Raw genomic sequence first — 26,644 nt, 5'->3', positions numbered from 1 at the left:
CAGTTCAAAAGACACAGTAAAACCGCCCAAATCACCTATTTATGGCCCACCAAGCTGAACACAGGGGGACGCGGGTGGCGCTGTGGGTTAAACCACAGAGCCTAGACTTGCCGATCAGAAGGTCAGTGGTTCGAATCCACATGATGGGGTGAGCTCCCGTTGCTCAGTCCCTGCTCCTGCCAACCTATCAGTTTGAAAGCACGTCAAAGTGCAAGTAGATAAATAGGTACTGCTCCAGCGGGAAGGTAAACGGCGTTTCCGTGCGCTGCTCTGGTTTGCCAGAAGCGGCTTAGTCATGCTGGCCACATGACCCGGGAGGTGTACGCCGGCTCCCTCAGCCAATAAAGTGAGATGAGTGCCACAACCCCAGAGTCGGTCACGACTGGACCTAATGGTCAGGGGTCCCTTTACCTTTTAAGCTGAACACAGGATATATATATAGTGCCCTCTGTGGGCCCGAAACATCCTGTTTTTATTTCAGTGCCCGCAAAAAAAAGAGGAACCTCAATAAATCATGGCTGATTGGGCAAGAAGCTTGGGGGCAAGAAGCTGTGCTTAGGTTTGGGCTTAGGCCCTGCTCCGACTCCTCTCCAGCCTAGGCTCCTGAAAAGACATCCAGGAGAGCTGATCTGTACCATGCTTGTGGAACAAGACTCAGCCCACAAGCAAATTTGCTGCTGGGAATCTGTGCCTGGCAAGCAGCTTAAGACACTGTTGGTGCCAGTCTCTCGAGCTGCCAAAGCCATTGACAAGAAGCCCTCAGGACAGCACACCTATTTTAGCACAATAAGCATTGCATCCTCCTGGGCTGCGTTCCAGCTCTTTAGCTAAGATAAATTTCTGCTGCTTCCTCTATGAGCCGTTCTAAAGCCAGCTTCTCCCCCCCCCTTGCAGATAAGCGGCAAATTTGCTTCTAAGCCCCCCCCCCCAGGAAAACCCCATCCTAACTCCTTTCCCTTGCAAGATTTATATGAAATATGCTGAGCCACACTTCCACGGGCCGTTTAATGCTTCTCCCTTCAAACAAAAATTACACTCTGTCACAGGAATGTTCGTTACTTCTGAAGTGGGAGAACAGCTTCGGTAAAAGCAACTTCAGCTTAGAGGTCCCCAGCGGTCCTGAGCGTTTCCTGTGCTTTGTCATTCGGTGTTATTCCAAGCGAACATACAAGGTCACTTCCTGGCTATGCAAAAAAAAAGGGGGGGGCTGAGAAACCAAGAGTTTTGACTGTCCTCAGGGATGCCCCTGTTTATCCAGTCCAGTTATCGGATACCTAGAGAAGAGGTAGAAAAGACCTGGAGAAGATGACTAACCATTTTTCCACAGTTGGGATGACTGGATTTGCCCCAAAGACAAGACGGCTGTCGACTTCCGGTTAGCGCCATCGCTCAATGGCGGATTTCCCTCGGAGCTCCTGAGGAGAATTGGCTCCGCGGGTTCGGGTCCCGCAGCTACGGCGAAGCGGGGACCCTTAAAAGTCACAGGCACGAAGCCTGTGAACCGGAGACTCGGTGGGCACAGTTTGCGCCCCCCCGAAGCTGCGAAGAAGCCTTTTTAAAGGCTTCAGAACGGCAGCGGGTGTGTGGCGTGGAGCTGAGAGTCGCTCGTACCCAGCCTGCGGAGTGAAGCCGCGTTGCCATTGACGGAGAGCGCTGACTTCTTCTTCTTTTGATTTGGAACAAAAGAAACTACCATCCGTGAATAGGACAAAAATTTAAGGACTAATTGGGAGCTAAAGTCATTGAATTTGGATACCGAAACGGAAAAGGGCTAAAAGGGAAGTCTACCTTTCCGCTCTGCAGTAAGATCAAAGCAAAGAATTACTAAGCTTTAACTTTGAAGTTCTCTTTGAAAACTAAATCATCGTTCAAAAGACTGGGAACCTTCTCCCCCCGCGGGCAGGAGTGGGGGGAAGAGACTGTATTTTAAATTGCTTCAAATTGCCTGCCTTTATAGAAGGAAAAAAATTATTCCGCTGTGCTCTGACCCTGGAGCGGACTGCCGGAGAGGGAAGCTGGCTGTTGACTGTTACTGAGCTAAAGTTACAAAGTTGTCTTAAACTGTATTTTAAAAAGATACACTCTTGCTAGAACTGTTGGGACTTTGTTTCAATCTGCCAAGGACTAATATTGTGGCCTTTTGAGAACTTTTGTGAAACTTTGAAGGCTTTGGGAACTGTTTTGAATGCTTTGGGAATATTTTACATGAAAGAGTGTCTCCATTTTAAAACTGTAAAGAGAAGAATAGTTACTTTCGCCCTCTGGAGGAATTTGGCTTAACTACAGCCATAGAGTGGAACTTAGTTTGCAGCTGAGAAAAGGGAGATATGACTGTGGGAATGACCTTGACTGTAAGATATGGTTATGGCAAGTGACCAAGACAAAGGAGAGTCACAGGAAAAAATTTTGAGGTCTGGTAAACAATACGGAGGGACGCAGGTGGCGCTGTGGGTTAAAGCCTCAGCGCCTAGGGCTTGCCGATCGAAAGGTCGGCGGTTCGAATCCCTGTGGCGGGGTGCGCTCCCGCTGCTCGGTCCCAGCGCCTGCCAACCTAGCAGTTCGAAAGCACCTCCGGGTGCAAGTAGATAAATGGCGTTTCCGTGTGCGGCTCTGGCTCTGGCCAGAGCAGCGATGTCACGCTGGCCACGTGACCCGGAAGTGTCTCCGGACAGCGCTGGCCCCTGGCCTCTTAAGTGAGATGGGCGCACAACCCCAGAGTCTGTCAAGACTGGCCCGTATGGGCAGGGGTACCTTTACCTTTACCTTTTAAACAATACGGAACTGACTCTCTCATGAAAAGGAGGCCCTCTACATCTGGAGCCTCTGGGGCAGCTGCTATTCCACAAGAAAAGACAAAAGTCATGTCTGAGGAGGCACTCTCGAAACTGCTGGGAAAAATAAATGAATCTTTAGACCAGCTAAAAAAGCAAGGTGCAGAATTAAAAAAGCAAGGTGCTGAAACAAGTAAACAAGTTGCTGAAACAAATAAAACAGCAGCAGAGATCTCAGGAAAAATCGACATTAATACTAAAAGTATAATTGAACTTGGAAATAAAGTGAATTCTAACACAGAATATATCGGAAAGCTACTTGAGGAATCATCCACCATTAGGAAGATAGCCGAGGAAGCTAAAGAGATTGCAATCGCAACTGACGAAAGGTTCCCACCGGTCATCAAGAAGTTGGGGAACCATGATTTGGCGCTCTCGATGATTGAGATGCAGAGGAAGGAGAGGAATTTAAGGATCAGAGCAATACCTGAGAGTGAAGGAGACAACCTGGTGGACTATCTAACAAAAGAGTTTTCGGAGTTTTGGCAAAAGGATTTGGAGAAGGAAGAATTTAAGATAGAGAGTGCATTCAGACTTGGTACACGGCAAAGAAGGAATAAACCAAGAGACTGTTTGGTAACGTTAAGATCAAAAGAAGAGAGGGATAAAATCTTGGATTTGCACTACCAGAGAACTCTACAAATTGAGGATTCCTTCGTGGAAATTTTCAAGGACATTCCGAAGCAAATTTTGGATGCTAGAAGTCAGTTCCAGAACTTGGTGGTGTTACTCAAAAGGAACAGCATACCATTCAGGTGGGAATTTCCTCAAGGCTTATCTTTTAAGTATAAGGGAAAGAAAAGGAAAATAAAGACGGCGGAAGACAAAGACAAGTTCTTACATCAACACGAAGAAGATCTCTGCAAGGGGGCGGAATCGGGACAAGACTATCCTGGAGGAGGAACCCTGGACAAAGACAATTTACCACACAGATTGAAACCACCGACAGAGGAAGAAGAACTACTAGGAGCAGTAGGAGGAGAGGATAAATAGACTGATCATGGCTCTGCAACTTCTAAGTTGGAATTGTAACGGTCTAAACATTCCCCGGAAGAGAAAAAATGTTTTTCACATATTAAAAAAAGAACAATTGGACTTGATTTGTTTACAAGAAACTCATGTGACGAGGTTACACAGGAAATTACTTATTAATAAAAGACTGGGACAAGAATTTATTTCATCAGACAAAGTCAAAAAAAGAGGAGTGGTAATATATGCAAAGGAAAAATTGCAACCGAAACTAAAATTTAAAGATGAACAAGGAAGATATCTGGCAATTGAAATTCAAGTTCAAGGAGAGAAATTTTTGATTGTGGGAATTTACGCACCAAATGAGGGGAAAGTTGAATTTTTTAAGAAGCTGCATGAGATACTGATGGACTATATGGACATAAACTTAGTGTTGATGGGAGATATGAATGGAGTAGTATCGACCAATATGGAGAACGAGAGGAATTCTTCACCGATCATAAAAAAGAAAATTGCTGCACTCTTCATAGATAGATAGATAGATAGATAGATAGATAGATAGATAGTGTTCCTGGTGCAAATCTTCACTCACTCCTTTTCCCATGGTGGGGAGGAAGGCACCTTTTGTGGTTCACCTCAGGTGCGAAAATGTCTTGAGTTGGTCCTGGGTAACAGGAAGCAGTGGCTTCAGAAAGGAGAGTCCCAAAGAGGGCATCATTCTATCACCAACAACCTCTGTGTGCCATGGAGAAGGAGGAGGAGGAGGAGGAGGAGGAACTCCAGTGCTGAACAGAGTTGCAATTCTAAGTTTTTCCTTAATATCTAAGGCCAGCAAGGTTAGCTACTATCCACACAAGGATTTGCAGAATTTGTGGGTGTTGAGGAACCCTCCCATCTGAAAAGACCCTAACTTGTCGCATTTGATAGTTAAATCTTGCTTCCCTGGTAGGAAATTTGAGGAACCAGATTCTTTTGGGGGAGCAGCAAAAAACCTGCAGAGGAACCAAGCTGTTTGCTTGGCTTTGATCTAGCAACTGAGCTCTTGGATGCTTAATTACTAGTAGCAATGTGCAAAACAAAAAACAAAACTGCTGAGGTTAAATGAACCAGAAACAATTGACAAACTAGATTTATCAGCTAGATGAGGTGCAATTTAAAACCTGTACACAAGGCAGGTCTGAATCATGCATAGGTTCTCTGTGTGCTCACATGTATTTGTGTTTTTAATAACAGGATTAGTGTGTTGTGTTCCAGTCTTCTATTTTATTTAAGTTCTCCCTGACTTCATTATTTTCTTCTCCTTTTCAGTCATCGGCAAGTACCAATCACTTCTCTGGGCATCTATACAAGAAGCTGTCCTGAAATGACTGAGGTTTGAGAATTTGCCCTAACCGGAGGGACCACTAGGGGCGCATCAGAAGATGGCTGACAATAACATCTCTCCGACCCACACGAGGTAAATTGGAGGCTGTGATGGGAGTAAATAGCCTCCCTACACCCCCCCCCCAGGATTGTGGTGAGGGGCTGCCCTTGCCTGCTGTGCCCTATACCACCCCCGAATTTGTGGGGATGGGGGCACTAGGCACAATGCCCTCCTGTGGGATTTAGGCGCTCCTGGACACCGTCTCTGATCCGCGCCACTAGCTGCAAGAACTTCAAAAGAAACAATTTGGATGAAGCGAATGGACATGTTTCAAGGAAGAAGGGAGAGTAAAGACTGCTAACAGAAGAGATCTCTGATAAAACAAGTCAGAGGAACAAGTATAAATCATGAGAAGATACGCCAAGACTCGGTATGGCAAAGGGACTGATGGGGGAGGGGGGGAAACTTTCCTTTCTTTCCCTTATGTGATTAAACAAGAATCCCCCCCCCGACAAGTCAGAAATGTCGTTTTAAGGACTTAAGCTGTGAATTTAAGGCTGTGTGGAGTTAAACTTTCGAACCAAAGCATGTTTTAAGAAGAGCGTGGAATGTATAAGGGCTTTGGAATGATGCAGTTAAAAATTCCGTCGCCATATTGGGAAGTTCTGTCGGAGGACTTAAGTCTGAGAGGAGAAATAGAGAAATAGAGCTGTTTTTATATTGTGGGTGAAACTCCTCAGTGGGACTTAAGAACGACAGTTCTGTAATTAATGATGGAAAGAGCGCTGTTATCTATGAAGGCGATGATATATGGAAACCATCTTGATTTGAGGATTGGAAGAACGGAAGAATTCACACAGGATTATTATTGGTGTTTATCGGCTTAAGGAGACTATCAGAAGAGATCATAAAGAAAAAAGAGAAAATATATGAAGAAGATGTGATGTGGAAACAGCAAGATAAGACTGGATAGAATTATGAACTTTGTCTGGACTGATTTGGACATTAACGCAGTGGCAAGAAGATGATCAGAATCCCCCTTCGGATCTTGAAATATGGGTTCCCTCAACAAAATTTAAAATTTGGCTTTGTAATTCGGAATCTATGTGATTTGATTTGATTTGATTTGATTTGATTGGCCGGTTAATAAAAATTATTTTTAAAAAAGAGAGAGAATTTGCCCTAACCGACAACATAGTGGTCTGCCCTTGAGTAGATTACTCTTTAATCATAGAGCCTATCTAAAAATCCACAGTAGTTTCTACTTTCTTTTACTTTTTTGCTCTCAGAAGCACAAATAGTACAATAAAAGCTATATAAACACACCGAAGTAGGCCTGTTTCACTCCCGTTCCCGGGTAAGCATCTCTATCATGTTCCACTTGTGACATAAAACTACATCCACTACTAATCCCCTTGTAATTTGCTCAAATTAATTCATTGTCTATTTCCTGCCTAATCAACTCCTACTTAGTGCCAAGTGTTAAGTACTGCAGTAAAACATCACCTTCATTCCGTCGCTGTACATTTACGACAGATATCATGTGACTTCCCAACACACTGTCACAACTCTTCCAGTTGCAGAGACTGAAAAGCAGCCACAACGACGTCTTGGCCGTGTCAGCGGCAAAGGTCAAGCTTTCGAGATTTCAAGCTCCTTATGCAGAGTGCGTACCTTGGCAGCAATCGCCAGCTGTAGCTGTTCACGTAATAATAGAGAGAAACAGGCAAAAAAACTAAGGATTGAGAAAGTACTGTTCTGTGGATGGTAGAATATCACCCCCTTGCCCTATGCAGTGAAAGCTAATTAGTCACAGTATTATTATTATTATTATTATTAAATAGAATTCTCCTGAGTTTTCAAAAGCTTACTTTTCAGAGGGCTGGGGTGGTGTGGAATGCTTCCCCAAATCCCTCGGTGTGTGTTTCTTCACTCTTTTTGCTGCTGTTGCTGCATGTGCAGTCACTCTCCCCACTGCTTAGTATTATTAGTATTGCTTCCTGTTTCTGTTTTCACTCTGAGTTGGTTTCCGGAGAGGCACCGGAGTGAGTTTCCTGCCTGGAAAGAGCACCAGGGGGGCGGGGACTGCTAAGCAGCAGTAGGGAAAGGATGCTAGCACGGTAGGTAGGCTGTAATCCATCCTTGTTTGCAGTAAGGATGGGAGGAGAATTTTGGTTCAGTTCATTTTAATGAGAACCAACCTAATCAGCACTTCCCAGGACAGTGCAGAATCCAAAGTGATGCATTCTTTGAAATTCATCCTTCTCTGAATTTTGCAAGTGTGTGTGTGTGTGTGTGTGTGTGTGTGTAAGGAGCTGGTAAAAATAACACTAGACAAGAGTTTCAAAAAGCATGGGGGAAATGCAGAGAATACTTCACTAAACAGTGCCCTAAAATACATACCTGGACTTGTTTCGATTAATGTCTGCAGGAGACTTTGTGGATATTTAAGTTATAATTAGAAAAATCTTAATAATTATTCATAAAGGAAACAGTTTATAAGAAGTAAATAAGGAAGCCAGATACAGGATAAAGGAAGTCTTTTATTTGGTTGTTTTTATTGTTGTATGTTATGCTCACTGTATGTTATGTTCATGTTTAATGAGGGTGGATTTGTGTACTGGGGGTGGGGGGGGTTATGCTATGTTATAAATAAAATTCCAATGAAAATTTAAAAAAAATAAAAAAATAAAAATGCTTTCTTGCAAAAGGTGCATACTAACAAAGATGTCTATATTAGGAGCAATGTGCACTAAAAAGCTGTCAAAAATGTATGTTTAATTTTAACGAGGACTGTTTTAAAAAAATAAAAATAAAATAATTGCCAGCTGATGCAGAAATGTGGATTGGGAAAAGGAGAAACTGAGGGAAACCCAAACTGATGCATTTGCTGATTCCTAGTTTGCACCACCCCAATTACTGAACCTGTCCCCAATTTGTCTGTGAATTGAATGGGGGGGGAATTGGGGGGGTGGATGAGTCAACCGTAACATGGATTAATTCTTTGGTCATCAAGGTGAGCCGTGTTTTTCAAACAGAATGTAATGAGGCTTAAATCCCCAAACAACTATTTGCTTCTCAGCAGGATCTAACATGAACAGGGATTTCCTTTGCTGGCAAAATCTGGCTTTGGTACAAGGGTGGAGAGAGCAGACCATTCATCTGAAAGCGTGTGCAGGGCACCCACCTGAGGTTCGACTCTAGGACTCCTCGTGTAACCTTTTGTTGCTAAACTAGGATAGAGGAGAGAAGCCTTCAGCAATCACAGCGGGTCCATTGAGCAGACATTGTTTTAGTGATGATGGAGCGGCTCCTTTTCCTATCCATCAATAGAAACTTCCTTCAGCTACCGAATCTCGCTCAAACAGATAGTTCTCTCTTGGAAGCTTCGCTGTACGCTTTCATTCTCAGAGGGCGCAAGGGGAGATAACAAAAGCAGTACCCTGAAGCAAAACTGCCTGGCTACAGTCAGAAAAATGGCCTCAGGTTACTCTGCAGCTCTTCTTCCTTCTCCCAGGAACAGCACATCTTGCTTTCATTGTTGCGGGGGGAAAGCTGCACTTCTGTTGAATATACGGGGCTGTTTGTTCACCACGGTAATTAGACATCTCTTACAACTAGGAGAACTGCAACTTCCCCCCATAATCCATACACAGCATGCTGGAAAGAATATTTTCTCTCCAGTTAGGTGGCTATTTTGAGTGCAATATTTATCAGCATTGGGAAGCCAAAGAAACATGTAACAAAACACTCTTAAAACATGCATCGAACAAAACTGTGGGTGTTCCTAATCGCCCTGGTGTGAAATATTCTAAACTTTAAGGTCGGCCATAGATTAATGTTGCACAATGGAGGCCTCTTTATGCAGGGCTGCCTTGAGCTTATGCACCACTTGGGAATGAATCCTCAGGACCACAGAATGCATATTGCATACAGTTTTAAATGTATCAGTGTCAGAACAGCACTTTCAGGTAAACACCCTGTCAGGGAACTGACATCAGAGCGAAAAGCGGAGGCAGGGCTCCAGAGCGATGCCGGAGAGGGAACCAGTCGGGGGGAAGGAATTCAGCGTGACACCAATAGAGAGGAGATGGAGGAATCGGTGTCAGGGCTCCAAGACCCTTCAACCGAAACCAGTGGAGAGAGCGCTGGCACGCCCTTGCCATCCCCTTACTTGCGCAGACGTGTTCCGCACAGGGAACATAGGCGGAGACTTGGGGTCAAGCAGCTTTTATGCTGGAAGAGATTCAAGAAACGCCCACTGGCAGATTCTGCAAGTGACTAACAGGTCACGGAGGGCAAGCTCTAACCCTAAACATGTTTGAGCAAACCATCTAATTGAAGTGGAGGCAGTTTGCGCACGAGTAACCACACTACACCATTACACACCCTCACTTACATGAACTCATACATGGACTTCCTAACAGCAACCCCTTCATAATATCTGAATATTGATGAAAAGCGAGATAATGGCTTGCATAAAGCCACCTAAGTTATTCTGTGGCTGAAGTGATATCTTTCCACCATGCTACAGGAGTCGCCAACTTCTTTAAGGCCCATGGATGCATTTGGAGTTTTAAGCGAGGGTCATAGGCTCTGTCACCCAGGACAGCCCCACCCCTACAGAGAGGCAGAACAAGAAAAAGTATGTTGTTTTTGTTGTTTTATGCATTTGGTAGTCAGTTTTTTTTAAAGGCCTCTAACAGACATAACCAGGTAGAATATAAACAGGTTAGGTGAATTAAAATTCCATTCCAAAGAAACAACAACCCACGTACAATTTGTTGTTGTTTAGTTGTTTAGTCGTGTCCGACTCTTTGTGACCCCATGGACCAGAGCACGCTACATACAATACAAAATGCCTAAATTGCTTGCCCAATGTTACAATAAAAGGACAAGTCTTACCCCACCCCGCTAAGAGATGAGCACCACAGTATTTGCCAATTTAACCACCACAAATGGAATAAAAATATGTTAGCCTTGTACCTAAAAACTGACAATGATGGTGTTTGACGTGGTTCCCTGGGGAGCAAATTCCACAAATGGGGGAACATGTCACTGAAAAAGCCCGTTTTAATGAAACCATACACACACACACACACACACACAATCAGAGAGAGAGAGAGAGAGAGAGAGAGAGAGAGAGAGACCCCACTTTTACAAGGGATCTGAGTAAACACTGCATCCAGTAGAATAAATGATGAGCCTTGAAAGAAAAGGAGCATATTCCAACTTCCTCCCTTCAGGTCTAGGTAATTATTGGGGTAGGAAAAAAGGATGCCATGCTCACTGCCTTGTGACGAAATGGGTGGGTGGGAATCAGAGGCTTAATGTGTGCCAGATGAAAACCACGTGGTTGCCACACTGGAGACCCAAGCTGCATGTAGTATTACAGCCCCCAAACAAGTGTCAAGCTCCACTACTGGAGATCTACAGGGATCTCAAGGGATCTTTCCCTATCTGTCTATAGAGTGGTACCTCAGTTTTCGAATGTAATCCATTCCGGAAGACCGTTTCAAGTTCCGAAATGTTCAAAAACTGAGGCGCAAAGGGCAGCCTGCAAATTTAATAGAGAAAACTGGGGAAAATAATATATACACTCAGCGGAAGCCATTCAACTTCCGAGGCGTGTTTGAAAACAGAATCATTTACTCCCAGGTTTACGGCGTTCGAGTTCCAAAACGTTTGTCAACAGAGACGTTCAAAAACCGAGGCACCACTGTAACACTATACCAAGAAATTCACCAACTCACATGGAAGATAACCCATCTGAGTGTTACCATATCAAGAGAGCAGGCAATGCTGTTTTGTTAATCTAGCAGCTCGTATTTTTCACCTGTCACTGTTTGCTATCTATGTTTCTCACCCACTTACTTACTATTTTTATGGTCCGTGCCATGAGGATACAAGAAATTTTTTTTTAATAATTTTTTTAGAAGAAGGAGAAATACCTGTTTCAAAAGTAACGGCCGCTGACAAATATAATGGGCCTGAGAAATCACTCTCACACCAATTCAAGACAAACCGGTCACTCCATGCAGGATGGGGGGGGGGGCACAAGCAACAGTGTAGCAGATGTTTACATTCATGTGAGAAGGCATGATGTAACGTAACATAGCGGGCAGGGATGCACAAATCTACCAATTTCAGTTTCTCTCAGCTTCTCATTTTTCCAATCTTCAGTTTAGCTGTCAAAACTTTCACCTCAGTTTGCAATATATTTTTTTTAAAAAAGAAAAAGTCTGCATGAAAATTCATATTCCCCTTTAATGCAAATTTCTCCTAATATACAAGACCAGGGAAAAGAGTCGGCGGAAGAAGATTGGAAGAAGTTTAAAGACTATTTGCAGAAATATTGTAAAATCAATGAATGTTAGAATGATGTGGGATAGAAATTAAGTGGTTTCCAGCTGTAATGCTTAAGAGATATGGAAAATAAGGTTTTGAAATAAGTAAAGATTAATGGTGAGGATTTGCTGAATTAATAATTTGAACTGGAATATAAGAAAGGGAGGTACGAGGAGGTCTGGAAAATAAGTTAAAAGAAAGTAAGTAATTGGAAATTATACGTGTTTTGAGTTGTTTCTGTTTTTGTATTTTTGTATTTTTGTTGTTCCCTTTTTTTGGTCTACATTGTATTTCTTTTTGAAAATTTCAATAAATATCTTATAAAAAAAAAATTTCTCCTAATATACAGACCCTTGAATGCAATTTTGCCTCATATGCACATTTTTGCAAAGTGAATTTGCCTAATAAAATGCACTTCTGTTTGCTATTTTCATGAATATGTGACTTTATATGCACATTTTACTCTAAAATATGCATTTTTGTATGCATTTCTTGGCTGGGGAACTGCATTGAAAAATTCAGACACATGCAGATTTTGAAGGATGGCTGTGTTCCAGTTTGTGCATTGCTTCAGAAAGTGTGAATTAGGTAGATTCGCCTTCTGAAGAGGAACAGTAAGACTAAAGGGGAACCTGCAGTTCCATGGAGGAAAAACCTGTGCAGCAGACCTGTGAAAAAAATGGACCTATTTAAATTTTCATATAACAGCATTTTTCCGCACTTGTTCCTCGCACACCATCTTCAGAATTATTGTCTTTCTTAGCTAAATACATCCAGCATTTCTGCTGATACTGCTCTAGGAGATGCTGTGAAAAAAGGGCTTTGGTCTCTGCACCTGATTGGTTCTTACAGTCACCCAGACCCTGAAATATATGCAAATTGTTTGGTTTAATTCTGGGGGGAGTCAGATAAACATGGTCTTGGCTGGCTGGCTGGCTGGCTGGCTGGCTGGCTGGCTGGCTGGCTACAACATGCCTGAAAAGCCGATATCATTCTTTCAGATCCCAGACTCCTCTTCTCCCTGGATTTAGCCTGAACATAGTGACACAAAAACATCTCTGTCTCTCACACAACTTTGTGTGGGAAAAGTTGTGTGAGAGACAGAGATATCTCTGTGTCACTCACTATGTTCAGACTGAATCCAGGGAGGAGGGGAGTCTGGGATTTGACAGAAAGATACAGTGGAACCTCGGTTTTCGAGTGTCTCAGAAGCTGAACATTTCGGAAGCCAAACGCTGAAAACCTGGAAGTAAATGCTCTCGTTTTCGAATGCACCTCAGAAGTTGAATGGCTTCCGCTGTGTGTTTTTCTTTTTTCTCAGTGGATTTTGCCAACTGCCCATTTTTCGAATGTTTTGGAAGTCGAACGGTCTTCCGGAATGGATAACGTTCGAAAACCGAGGTTCCACTGTACCGACTTTTCCAACTTGTAGTCAGCCAGCCGTGATAATTGTAGTCGGCCAGCTTGTTGTAAACTGACAGCTAAGAAAGCACTGCACACAAAGGGTGCTTGGAATGGCAACCCAGGAGGATGCGAATAGGCGGTGGACTGCAACCGATCCCACTGGCCTTAAAACGTGCAGACCTTTAAATGTCAGGAGTCCTTTAGAGAGACATTGTGGAGATTGTTGGATGCTGAGGAAAAATGTGGGGGTGATCGGGGAGCTGGATGACCCAGGAAAGGGAGTTAGCAGGCTGGAGGATGAGAAGCAGGGTCCCCAAGAGGAGTTTGACCCACAGGAGGGGCCCTGTGGGCTGGGAGGCATATATATAGATCCTAAGGAGGAGCTTAGTGGGCTGTCAAAAAGCACTCAGACCCATTGGATGTCAGAAGTCCAATATGCTGCCATATCAGGTACCTTCCTATTTGATGCACCACACTTGCTACCATGGATGGAATTCAAAGTAGTGCTAAGGAGACTGCAAGCATCTTCCTCTTCTCCCCCCCACAAGCTGTTCTGGGGTTATCCCAAACCCCTAGAACTAATTTCATGGTGCATGGGAGGAGCAAAGGCAGGAAAAGCATTGTTGCTGTAGCAGGACTCGTTGTGCCGGCTCCCACTAGTGCAACTTTTCAGTTGAATCAGGTCCTGTTTTGGATACTATATGCTGGCTGAGTTACTACATGGGCCACCTGTGTCCTGAAAGTGTCACTGCTTTCAACATTAATGAGCAGTGACCAAACAGGCAAGGTGGAGGACTGGGTTTCTGTAGGGTAATTTGCATTTCAATATTAGTTTAAATTTCTACACTATACATGAATCGGTGATTAATGTTAATCCATTACTTACATAGCAATCTGCATTCATCATCATTATCACTGGTTATAATACCACCTTCTTTTAAAGCAACTGTGCTCTGGTGCTTTCTCTCTCTCTCTCTCTCTCTCTCTCTCTCTCTCTCTCTCTCTCTCTCTCCCGCCCCTTTTTCCAAATATAAGAACAAGCATAGGCAAACTCGGCCCTCCAGATGTTTTGGGACTACAGCTCCCATCAACCCTAGCTAACAGGACCAGTGGTCAGGGATGGTGGGAGTTGTAGTCCCAAAACATCTAGAGGGCCGAGTTTGCCCATGCCTGGATAAGAATAAGCACCACTGAACTCAAGGCAAACTTATATATGTCTAGCCACAAGTAAGTTAGTTGGACAAAAATTCCCACTAAAAATCACTAAAACTTAAGGCAAGACTAACTTGCCTAGTTGATCATAATGGGGCACAATTCTGATGAGTTCGAAAACAACCCGCTGGATCTGTGTGTTGTATCCAGAGGTTGCACAAGTGGAAACAGCTCGTGCAACTGACTCCATCTTCCTTTAAACCCCTTCACCCTGACCATGCTTTTCAGAAGTCACAGTTCAAACAGTGTGGAAAGGGGTGCCGTGTCACACAGAGCTACAGTAAGAGGTGAGAAATTACCTAAAACTGGGCAGAGGCAGCACCACTTCACACAGCCCAGTGTGCAACATAGCACATACTGTCCAAGGGGATAGTGATCTGGGGAGGGTTTTGGTACAGAAGAAAGCAGTGAGGAGGATGAGAAGAAAAAGATCCCCCCCAGTCTTCAAGTTGCTAGAACTCATTGTGTAGGCCTCTCCTGTCACGCCTGTCCTATCTCCCTCCCCAAATTTAAAAGCTTCACGTGATCAGATATAGGATAGTGGAGGGACTGCCGGATAAACAGTCATGTACAGTGGTACCTCGGGTTACATACGCTTCAGGTTACAGACTCCGCTAACCCAGAAATAGTACCTCGGGTTAAGAACTTTGCTTCAGGATGAGAACAGAAATCGTGCTCCGGCGGTGTGACAGCAGCAGGAGGCCCCATTAGCTAAAGTGGTCTTCAGGTTAAGAACAGTTTCAGGTTAAGAACGGACCTCCGGAACGAATTAAGTACTTAACCCGAGGTACCACTGTACATTTAATCTCCTTCTATCACATATTCTGTCTGCTATGAACTGTGTTACTCTTGTGAGACAGCTTCCCAACAGGAAAGTGTGGTAGCTCAGTGGTAGAGCATCTACTTTGGGTGCAGAAGGTTCAATCACCAGTATCTCCAGGCAGGGATGAAATTCAGTCTGAAATCCCAGAGACTGGCTGCCAATCAGAGTGCACAGTACTGATCGAGATAAACCAATGGTCTGGCTCAGTATAAGGAAGCTGCCTCCATTCCTATGACAAGGGTCAAAAGTTTCAGCTCTTGGGGAGGCCCTCTTGGCTATCACAGATAGCAAAACTGAAGAGTTTTCTCCCACTTCCCTTTATTTTCTCAGTACAGTCAAACCTCAGTTGTCGAACGTAATCCGTTCCGGAAGACCGTTCGACTTCCAAAACATTCGACAACCAAGGCACGGCTTCCGATTGGTTGCAAGAGCTTCTTGCACCCAAGCGGAAGCTGCGTCAGATGTTCGGGTTCCGAAAAACATTCAAAAATCGGAGCAGTTTTTTGGTGTTTGGGAACTGAAACGTTCGAAAATGGAGCCGTTCGAGAACCGAGGTTTGACTGTAATATGGCAATTCAAACAAAACTGGGCAGATAAAAACCACAAATAAAGCAACACAGGTTTGATTGTTCTGTAATAAGAATAAAAGTTTGCGGAGCACATGTGCCTTTAAAACAATTAAGCAAAGGAATAGCATTTTACAAGCCCACGAGCAAAGGCAGAAAAGAAAATCGGGAGGGAACAACCCACTGTTTGATGAAGCGGTCTGAAACACTCAAACATGTGAGCTCACTGACATAAATTGATTCGCTTTAACCTTCAGTATGTCTCTAGAAACCAAACGGTATTTCATAATTTATTATATAATCTATTAAAACAGTGAAAGGGGAAAAATCTCTGTCTCTCACTCGCTCCCTGGCCCAGAGGCTATTTCTAACTTTCAGTTCATTCTCAAGTGGACAAAATTGAGAATTGAAAATAAACAAGACTGAAGGCAATGTGTCTACATTTCCTGGCCATCTATCAGTTTCCTATCATCCACCCAAATTACTTTTAGGCATGACGGCTCTTCCACAGAAATAGAAAAAACCTAATTAATCCCTAGAGAGAAGTACTAATAAGCACTTGGCCTTTCATCTCCAGTGGCCTTGATCGCAGCGTGTCCCTTGGTGAAATCCATCCAATCAGTGGGTATCATGCCACCCATCACCACATCTCCAAGTCTTAGTTCTCTGTGGAGTGAAGGTGCAAGTTAATTGGCGTTCACTCAAACGTCAGACCCCTTTGCTGGAATTGTGGACCATAAGTTAATGAAATTATGCACCAATTCAAAACCTGGCAGGTTTTCAAAATTAAATCTTGGAGATGCAAACTTTCACACGCTGTCAGACACAACTCGGCACGCTCTATATTTTCTCCATTTCAGAGAAAAGCAGAGAATGGTTGGGCTCTATGCAAAACTAACTGACCCAACTCTTGACGGTAAAAAAAAGATTTAAGAAGGTTGAGCCATCCTGCTCTAAAGTCCACCGAACCTTTTGACATACAAGAGTAGTCACTGATGATCAATCTATTTTTCATCATTCATGTAATGCCAAAGATGTAAAATACTGTGTCATCGAGCATCTCTTTCATTTAAGAGAGAGAGAAGTCTTTACAAAGCTAAAAGAAGGTAAACAACCCTCCATGAAAGAAGGAATTTACCATGACAGAAACTGACTAAAGGGCAAAGTGGCAAACTGAGCTAGAGGGGCTATTTGCTTCCCACAATTTATTCTTTAATAACTTCTACTGTAATATTTCTGGGGCACATCAAAGGACAATAACAGGCTGATGCTGGTAATCCCTCTCACATATAAAAATTTTCATTACCGAGTGTTAAAGGCATCATTCTGTCTGAGAAATGGGAATTGATAGGGGGTTGCTTTTCTCCCCCCTATCCCGGGGAAACATCTAAGCCTTTTTCTCATGGTGACACTGAGTGCTCTCGCCAGAATTTGTTCTGAAGGCTGCAGATGTGCAATATGATGAAAAATCTCTTTGATAAATGGGGGGGGGGAGAAGGGGGAAGGGGGGAGGTTCAGTAGATCACTTTTCTGTATCAGGCACAGGAACTGCTTTCCATTCTAATTAACTTTAAATGCTTTTTTTGGTAAACACTTTTCTTTTCTTTTTATGAAGTTGTCAGGAACAATTTTGGCAAATAAGTCTTTTAAGACTTGATGCACTTTCCCTGCGTGTAACTAGAACATGGGGCGGGGGAGAAGAAAAAAGGATCATTTCAAGAAACATAACTAATAGTAAGAGTGACAACAACAACAACAACAACAACAACAACAACACGTAGGTAAAAGACATTTGGAAACTGGCTAAGCAAGTTCAGTGGTACCTCTGGTTACGAACTTAATTCGTTCCAGAGGTCCGTTCTTAATCTGAAATCATTCTTAACCTGAGGTACCACTTTAGCTAACGATTTCTGTTCTCATCCTCAGGTAAAGTTCTTAACCTACTTCTGGGTTAGAGGAGTCTGTAACCCAAAGTGTTTGTAACCTGAGGTACCCCTGTATAAGTTTCAATTTGAAATACTTTCCTGATCTACTTCCACCCTGAGTCTAACAAACACCTAAAACTTATGCTAGAAAATTGTGTATTTCAGATTCTATGCTGGGTTGACTGTATACAGTAAGCTTAAGAATGGCATTGGTTTTGTCACACAAAAGGCATATATACTATTAACATCATTCTATATTGAACATTCATTTGCCATACAGAATACATCTTATTGCTAGCCTATGCTCTTATAGGCTAGGTGTGGGGAACCTTTGGCCCTCCAGATGTTTCTGAACCACAGCTCCCACCAAGCCATCAAACATGGCCAATGGCCTGGCATGATGGGAGTTGTAGTTCTGCAAAATCGAACCTGAAATTACACTCCAGTTCCATGTCAAGCAGGAGACCAGCTCCTGAAAGCTGATAATGTTCGCCCCAACCCCACTTACAAAAAACCTATTAGATTGTACCCAGTCTTTAACACTTGTGAAGACAGGGAATAAATCCAAGGGCTTTATTTATTTTGGAGTACTACGCAAGCTCTGGCTCCAGAGACAAGCAGATCATATCATCACGCATACCACGAGTGACTGGCATCTCCTGTGCAGAAATACAGATAACCCATTTGAAGCTTCCAGATTATACAGAGCCCCATTTAAATTACAAGTCCTTCTTAGTCACAATTTGTGAAGCAACCACCATCACTGGGGGCTCGTCCTGTTGACATATAACATGGGCCGAGCCCCACTGTGCAAAACTAGCGTCCATGAGAGAAGAATACAACATCTCCCTATGTTTTATGAAGCAGATTAAAAACTGAGGCAAGCCGTAATGTGACCTGGCAGTTTGAGAAACATACACAAATTTCCTCTTTCACTTTATGTCTAATTTCCTTTTTAAAATGTCATTTGTAACTTCACCGGCCAGTGTCCCTCCTCACTCCCTGAACCTTTTCAAAGCACAGGCATCATGTCCATTTACAAATATATATATATATATATATATATATATATATATATATATTCAATGGTTCTCCTCTTCCTCCCTCTTTCTTGGTAATAATATCATGGTCATCATTCACTTTTAATTGCTGCATCGGAAGTATAACAACAGGGGACACATTTGTCTCTCTTCAGCCCCGGTTTACGCAAGTGACATTCCCAATGATCTCAGCTGAATCTGTCCTGAGTGATGAAACTCTTTGGGCATGATGCAGGCAAGCAAAAGCAAGCACTTTTGAGCCCCTTTGGCTTAACGGAAAGAGTAATGCACATGTTTTAGGCTGCAAACCCCCCTGAACTCCATGGGACTTACTTCCAAGTAGACTGGTATACGAGTACAAGGCAGCACTGTGTCATCGGAATTGGTGTACTTTGACTGGGTTGTGCCCTAGGTATTCCAGAAATCCATTCCTAATAAAACTGTGTATGGGAAGAAACAGAGGGGTTGGGGGTTGGTATGCATCTTTAACATGTCAGAATATCATTTTCTGCACACACAGCGGCATCTTAGATGTGACATCTGGCTCTGCCTCACTCCAAAAAGGCAGGGCAGGGAGAAAGGGGTAGCTGCTGTTCTATATCATTCACAAATAAGCTGCTCTCGCAGCCCCTCAAAAATAAAAAAGGAACATAATAAACTCTTTAAGAATAAAACACACATCTTCCCTCCCAAGCTGCTAGATAAATAAACAAATGCCTTTCCTTCCAAGCCCATCTTTGTAAGTTCACGGCCTCAAGATCTGTGTTCTTCTGTCTACCTCTGATGTAATCATCAATAATATCTCACTATTTCCTGTCTGTCAACCACTGTGCTGTCTGTCAAAACTATTGTTAGCTTCCTGTGCGGTTCGGTGTCAAAGGCCTCGCAGCTACTCAGACATATTATGTGTGCGATGTCTGCCTTCTCTGCCCACTCAGTGACTGTATTGGAAAAGGCTTTCAGGTTTCTTTGACGTGATCTGTATTTTGTAAATCCGTGTTGACTGTAACTCAATAAAGCCCCTCTACTACATATATCTACGGATCAATTCTCTCATTATAGTTCCTAGCATTTCAGCTCCTGTTTCAAGCAGGATCTGAGACTGGCAAGGAATATCCCTACAACAGCTGCGGGGAACCTCTGGACCTCCAGATGTTGCCAAACTACAACTCCCATCATCCCTAACATTGCCGGTGGTTTTTTGAGCTGATGTAGTTCAGCGACACCTGGAACACCAAACTGTCCCCCCCCCCACCTGCCTTCACACCATCCTTCCTGCCCTACGGAAAAGGCAGGATGATCACCACTGCTGTCTTGATGCCAAGCCAAAAATAAGTCTCAGGCAAGGAGATCAGATGGCAATGGAAGGCTCCTGTATTTTTAACAGTGGTGTAGAACAGGGAATTTTGTGGCCTCAGGTTGTCATGCGTCGGTGAGGAAAGCTGCATCCATTGAAATTCTCTCTTCAACGCAGCTGTTAAAGGTATAGGAAAGAATCCCATCTGCCTTTGCATCTCCAGCTCCAAGAAGGACCCTGGCCAAGGTAGAGGCCTTGCTGTAGCATATTTAACTTGCAATTCCCAGTGCAGAACGTGTCCCACCAAGTATCCTTTAATGTAGGAAACAGAAACATGGGGAGAAGCATAGCACAGCCTTGACCATTGTGCCCTCGGCCCCATGCAATTCTCTGCCAAGGAACACCTGTCCGAGACACAGTCCTCCTGGTTTCTGAGGGAAACTCAATCGATTTCATGATCAATATCACCATTATTAATGATATTAACATATCAAAGTGATTTCACAATACAATAACTATAAATACAAAACAATTGCATTTGAAAAAACAAGAGAAAGCAAATGCATATGTATAAATAAATTCAGATACTGAGTGAGACAAAAATCCCCACTTGGATGGTTTGTTGAAAGAGGGGCATCTTTAGCAGCTGCTGAAAGGACAATGGAGATGACACCTGTCTGGGATGTAATGAGAGGTGCCGCTGCACAAAAGGCGATGTGGCATTTGCAGAGTACAGTGAATGTCTAGGTATGTATAGATATCCTGGTCCAAATCTATACAGGTCTTTGTAGACCGCTACTACAACCTCGAACTTGGCCCAGTCACTAAATGGCAACCAGTGCAATTCTTTCAGCATTGGTGTAATATGAGGGTGATATTCTGCCCCAGGGAGCACTTGAACTGCCACATTCTGCCCTAGCTGCAGCTTATGGGTCAGCCTCAAGGGCAGCCCCACACAGAGCGCATTGCAGTAACCCAACCAGGAGCTTACCAGCACATGCACATCAGTGTGCTTTCACTGTGCTTTTAGTGATATTTTAGCGGCATAAAGAATGACTTTAACTGCTTTACTCCATTAATTAATTGTGGTGATTTTATTGTCTCTATTTTTGCTTTAGCAACTGCTATAAAATTTATATTGTGATATATTTCTATTTCGTGAGCTGCCTGGAGCTTTTATAAATAGACACAGTGGATTGTTTTTCCCCTACAACAATGTAACCTTAACTGCAAGGGGCCAGCTGGCAGGTGAAACACTCTTTTATTTTTATTTTAGGGGGAGGGGACTATATATAATCACCAGATATAAGATCATAGCCTCTTCTGTTATCATTTCCAAGAGCTAGCAATATAAATAAGCCTCTTATGTCTCCTTAAAGGGGTAATGAAGATGCTGCAAAACAAGGCACACCTATTCCTGGATCCTACCTATTAAAAACCTAACAAAGTTAAAAGAGTGGTAGGAGATCACATAAGTTCTTCTAGTGACTTCCTGGATTTGTTTCCTTATTCTCATTCAAAGCCCATAAGGAGTACATTAAATTCATCTCCTCCCTTTTCCCAACAATGCAGGGGAGTTCAGCTGAACTTGACTTCTGGCTTTGCTGCCCGGGTAATTAATGGAAGCAAATGTTATTAAGCCCTCGGTCCTGCGACAAGTTGGAGCCAGCTTCCTATTTTCATTTTTCAATGGGTAGAGATTATTGGACAAAACCCAACACTAATCATGAATGGCAGAATGTCTACGTTCTCTTTCTAAAAAGCAGTGCCTCGGATGTCATTGATGACGGTGGTTGCTTTCTCAAGATTTTTTTTAAAAGCCCTTCCCAGCACAAGATACAGTTGGGCAAAGAGAAGGTAACAGATCTGATCTATCGTGACCAGTCTGTGGGGAGGTAGATCCTTTCTGGAGGCTGACCCAATGTCCATTGCACTGCACAGGTTTTTCCCTTGCTCTGCCTTGACTCCTACTGCTCTTTCGTGCTGTTATACCAGCTTTTCCTTCCTTCTCTGTACAATGTACACTTACGATGTGTGGCCAACAGACCTGCTTTTGTCCTTACCGACCCTGCTTGTCCCCATTCCCCTTCTTAATCCCACAAACCATCTCCGCAGATTTCATTTTTATTGACGTAAATCAAACAAATCAACCCAATGAAACAATAGAAGTACAAACACATAAACAAAAGCAGTATATCTGCAAGAGATTTAAATCAGATAAACAGAGTACTTAAAACCATTAGGAAAGCCGAATTTCGGGGCCACCAGGCGGCGCGTTGGAAGATGGCCAACAATAACACCTCTCTGACCCATACGAGGTAATTAAGGGGCTGCTATGGGAAGTAGGCAGCCTTCCCTTCCCCCCAGGATGTGGTGGGACCCTGTCTTGCCAGCGGTGTTCACAATGCACCCCCTGATCCGAGAGATGGGGGTGCCAAACACTTGGCACAAGCCCTCGGTGAAGTCAGCTCTTCCTGACGCCAATTCCAATTAGCGCGTGCTGGTTGCTTCAGCTCGGAATTATAATTGGAAACATATGATTGGAATGGAAGCTGAAGCACATACATCAAGTAAAGCTCGAGATAAGGCTGCTGATTAATGGATCTCTGTGACCGGGAGTGACGGACGGATAAGTAAATCTTCTGATGAATCACCACTAGGAGACTGTATGTTTGGAACGAAGGGGGGGGGGTGGAGGAAAAAACCTCTTTTTTCTTTACACGATGTGATATTAATAACCCTTCACCCCAGAAAGAAAGAAGATCGTCGCGTTTTTATCAATCATAAGCAGGATTTTAAGAACTGTGTGGGGATGGATTACAACAGAAGAGAAGACTGGTGAACGGTGAGAAAGAGGAAAATTTTTATGACGCAGTTTAAAAATGGCGTCTCGCCAAGACAGGCTTGCTGGAGAAAGAAGGACAGGGGGGAGGAGAATCAGGATCGTTCAAAAGAGAAGGAGTGCTGGAATGCAAGTTTGACCTGACAGAGCCCCCTGATCTGTTTGATATATTGTTTGATATATCTGGCTAGCCTGTGGAAAAATAAAGGACAGACCAAAGGTTAACTTTGTTTATGGAAGTGTTGAACAGAGGCTGTCCCGGAGAGAGATAGTTTTTGAAGAGTACAAAACCTACACAGAGACGCCAGTTTTCAGTCTGCTTGTGAGAACCATCAGAGATCGCAAAGAAAGGAATATATGATAACAACAAGATGAGAAAGAAAGTAATAAAGGACTATCTGGATCGAACTGGATAGAATTGTCTAATTAAAGCAGTAAAATATGTGATGCCTGGAGTTATCCGGAATTTTGGACTCGTGACGAGCTTGATGTATGGGTACCCTCAACAAAAAATTGAAAATTTGGCTGTATAATTTGGAACTAATGTGATTTGATTAATGTGATGTGATTGGCCTGTTAATAAAAATTATTTATAAAAAAAAAAAGGAAAGCCGAATTTCACATTGTATCATGGAGAGAGAGCCCTGTGAGTCTATATTGATTGTATACAAGATAAAATCCCAACCAACAGCATTGGCTTTTTCAGGATCCTCTGTGCCTTTATGAGTTGTTTTCTTTTTCAGCTAAGGGTAAACTCCACATATTTTTATACCAAAGCAAAAGTCGCAAGTCCTGTGAGCCTTTCCATGCAGATTTATTAGTATTATCAGCCCTGCTGCTGAATTCCCTTCACACCCAGGCACTCCATCCTGCCAGCCTTCCCTGCCTCTCACCCTGCAGTCCTCTTGTGAATAACGTGTTGGCCTACTTCCCTTGGCTGACAGACATATTGTGAGATCGTCCTGGGGGAGCAGCACATTGAATGCCCTGTATTCCATGGGAGAATGTGCTCAAACATGAGCCCCAGTTGAAGAAAAGACAGGAAAAATGCAGTGACTCCAGATTTACTGACCTCTGGCCCTTAGCACAGGCAACACAGTCCCATGAGCTATCAGAGTGGCCGCACCTTGTTTTTCTCCATGCCTCAGTACTTTCCAGTGGCATCTGTCATAAGCACCAGACATTTGGTTGAGTCCCAAGAACAAAGCAACACCCACCAACCCTGTAGCAGCCACAGGAAGTTTTAGCAGCATAGCAATAGCAAACATTAACATCTTACCCCATCAAAAGTCTGGAGGAAAAGTAAGTCCTTACCTGGCACCGAGAAAACTGTCAACAAAGGCACCAGGTGAACTTTGTTGGGAAGACCATTCCACAGACAGGAAACCACAACAGAAAAGGCCCCTTGCTTCTTACCACCCTCCAGGCCTCAAGCGGGAACCCGGAGAAGGGCCTCAGACGAAGATCTAAGAGTCTAGGTAGATTCGTATTGGGAGAGGTATTCCGGAAGATATGGAAGCCCCAAGCCACTAAGCGCTTTAAGGGCCGAAACCAGCATGTTGATTTGGGCTTGGAAGCATTCAGGCAGCCAGTGTAGTTGGGACAGAGTTAACATTATATGGTCTGTTTGCCTCTGACCTGTCAACAGTCAAGGCAGCCACATTCTGCACTAATTGAAGCTTCCAAACCAGTCGCTCATGTAAAGCATATTGCAATAATCCAACCCTGAGGCTACCAGAGCATAGATTACTGTAGCCAATTTACCCCTGTGGTCTTAGTTGGTCCACTAACTAAGGGAGGGAGATGGCTACCCCAGGCCTAGGCTCCCCTCTTTCCTTCTCAAGCAGGCCAGTCTCTCTTCTCCCTCTGGGCTATTTCAGCTCCAGGTGTCTTTCATTATGCATTAGGGATAGCAGTTGCTTCCTTCCCCATCAGCATTTGCACAGGTGGATTGGGGCCTCTCATTAAAGGGGCAGTCCTGGTAGAAGCTATTTGGCCTGAGGTGATTCCCTGCAGATCCGACACAGAGACAATGTGACAGTATGTTTGAAATCCATTCAGCCCTATGATAAGTAGATAGCAAATGTTATCCTCTGGATCCTAAACTTGACACTGCATACTTACATATTTCAGTCACAAACAGGTGAAACAGTTTTCCTATATTCAACTTTGGAACAGGCATTATCGATCTGAACAAAGGTACCATACATCTTCCTCTTTCTGCAGCAGACCATGGAAATTCGTGTACTTCAGGATCATGACCACAACAAGCTCGGTTTTAATTTCATTTGAAGGGAGGGGTGCCACATTCCCAACTTTAGTCTCTTTGGGTTTGCATTCCTCTGGTTTCTTTTCCTCTTGATTACTACTAAAGGGCGTGTTCGGTATACTCATTAAAAATATGCTGTCTTCTTTTCAAGACAGGATAACCTCATTTGGGGGGTCACTTGCACATCCCATGATGAATTTACTTACTTGCAATGGCTAAAACAGGATGCTGTCTACAGCAAGAGGCTGAACCCCACAGGAATTATCTATCATGACCGCACCAAGAGTTGCTGGCATATCAGCTCTTCCAGTGTGCAGAATGTTCTCATGCCATTCATTCACTTTTCACTATTTCAGCTGAGAGCAATTCCACCAACAACCAGAAGTTCCCTTCAGCACTTATCTCAAAGCCACTGCACTTGTTCCTTTTCCCAGAAACAGTGATTGATTTCTGAGTACTTTAAAAACCAACATTTTAAATGGGCATGTCTTTTCTTCCCCATATTTTGAGCCATTCTGCCTTGTCAGACAGCAGCCAAATTTTGCAACCAAGTGCACAGTACAAAATGCTTCCCCTCCACCCCAGTAAATACTAATATAGGCTTCCCTAACTGGTGCACTCTACACGTTGTTATGTTCCAGAGCCCACCAGCAAGGCCAGATTACGGTGGTTGTGAGTCCAGGTGCAGTTTCCAAAACAGTGTCACCTTTTCCTAGATAAGGCCACAGGAAGCAAGGTACCCCCAAAAGAAGTTTTGTGCTGTCTTCAAGGCTAACAAATGTATTATGGATAAAGGGAAGTTCTTCTCAGTCTCTTGTAATACTGGAACTTAGGCACAGCCAATGAAGCTGGATGTTGGAAGATTCAGAAAAGACAAAAGGAAGTACTTCTTCATAGCTAAACTGTGAGATTTGCTGTTAGACAAGGTTTGCCCTCATGTAGCAGAGCTCTTTTTACGTCATTATGATGCTGAAATTGATCTCTGGCGCACACAACCATCTTTGCCTCCTCTGAAACTTAATTGCGACAGTCAGTACCAGCCACCAGCTTGGCACAAGTGAGCACATAAAGTTTGTTTTGCAGGGGAGAGGAAATGTTGTGCGAATCCATCATTTAACTGCACGAATCAGAAAAATGTTCACCTGAATGAACAAGGGGTTAAAGTGTGAAGAGAGGGAGGATGTGGTTGCAAACCATGCCGCCAAATGGGCTCTTCTCAGGTATTTGTGGACCAAGGGCTTATTAACACTTCCGCTTTGTCCCATGGCTAGAAAACATGGGTCCAAGCAGTTCCCCCCTCATCCTGTTCCCTTCCCGGGGAAAACCCATTCTTTAGTTCTAAATCGGAACAAATGGCAACCCCAGGAAAACCCAACTGACGTTTGCTCCGATTGAGTGCTGAAGAACAGTTTCCCCCAGGAGAAGCCAGTGGAACACCCAGTGCATGAGGCCTGGGTAGCTCAGTTTGTTACAGTGTGGTGCTGATAACATCAAGGTTGCAGGTTCAATCCCCATATGGGACAGCTGCATATTCCTGCATTGCAAGGGGTTGGACTAAGATGATCCTCAGGGTCCCTTCCAACTCTATGATTCAGTGAAGGCCTGACAAGACGTTCCAGCAGGTTTGGGAGGAGGCATTGGAATGGGTCTTGTGACACCAACCCCTGTCCCTCTACACACTTTCACCTGTCATGTGTTCTGGCAAACATAAAAGGGGCTAAAGTTCAGCATTCATTGTGTGTGTGTGTTTTGCTG

The 26,644-nt window shown here is 43.6% G+C and overlaps 1 protein-coding gene across 4 annotated transcripts in view; it reads right to left on the bottom strand.

The window, feature by feature from the left end:
- FHIT (fragile histidine triad diadenosine triphosphatase) overlaps positions 1-26,644 on the bottom strand; it is a 1,061,423-nt gene that overhangs the window by 716,274 nt on the left and 318,505 nt on the right. The window contains exon 1 of one of the 4 annotated variants that reach the window (XM_079964182.1): positions 7,035-7,107. The exons of the other annotated variants lie outside the window; for them this stretch is intronic. The gene's annotated coding sequence lies outside the window, so the exon portion shown is untranslated. Of the gene's footprint in view, positions 1-7,034; positions 7,108-26,644 lie in introns of those variants that run through there. 4 annotated transcript variants of the gene reach the window in all.

Source organism: Podarcis cretensis, assembly GCF_951804945.1.
Source record: "Podarcis cretensis genome assembly, chromosome: 2".
Lineage (NCBI taxonomy): Eukaryota > Metazoa > Chordata > Lepidosauria > Squamata > Lacertidae > Podarcis > Podarcis cretensis.
The sequence above is the reverse complement of the archived record's forward strand: the minus strand, read 5'-3'. Positions and strand labels throughout refer to the sequence as shown.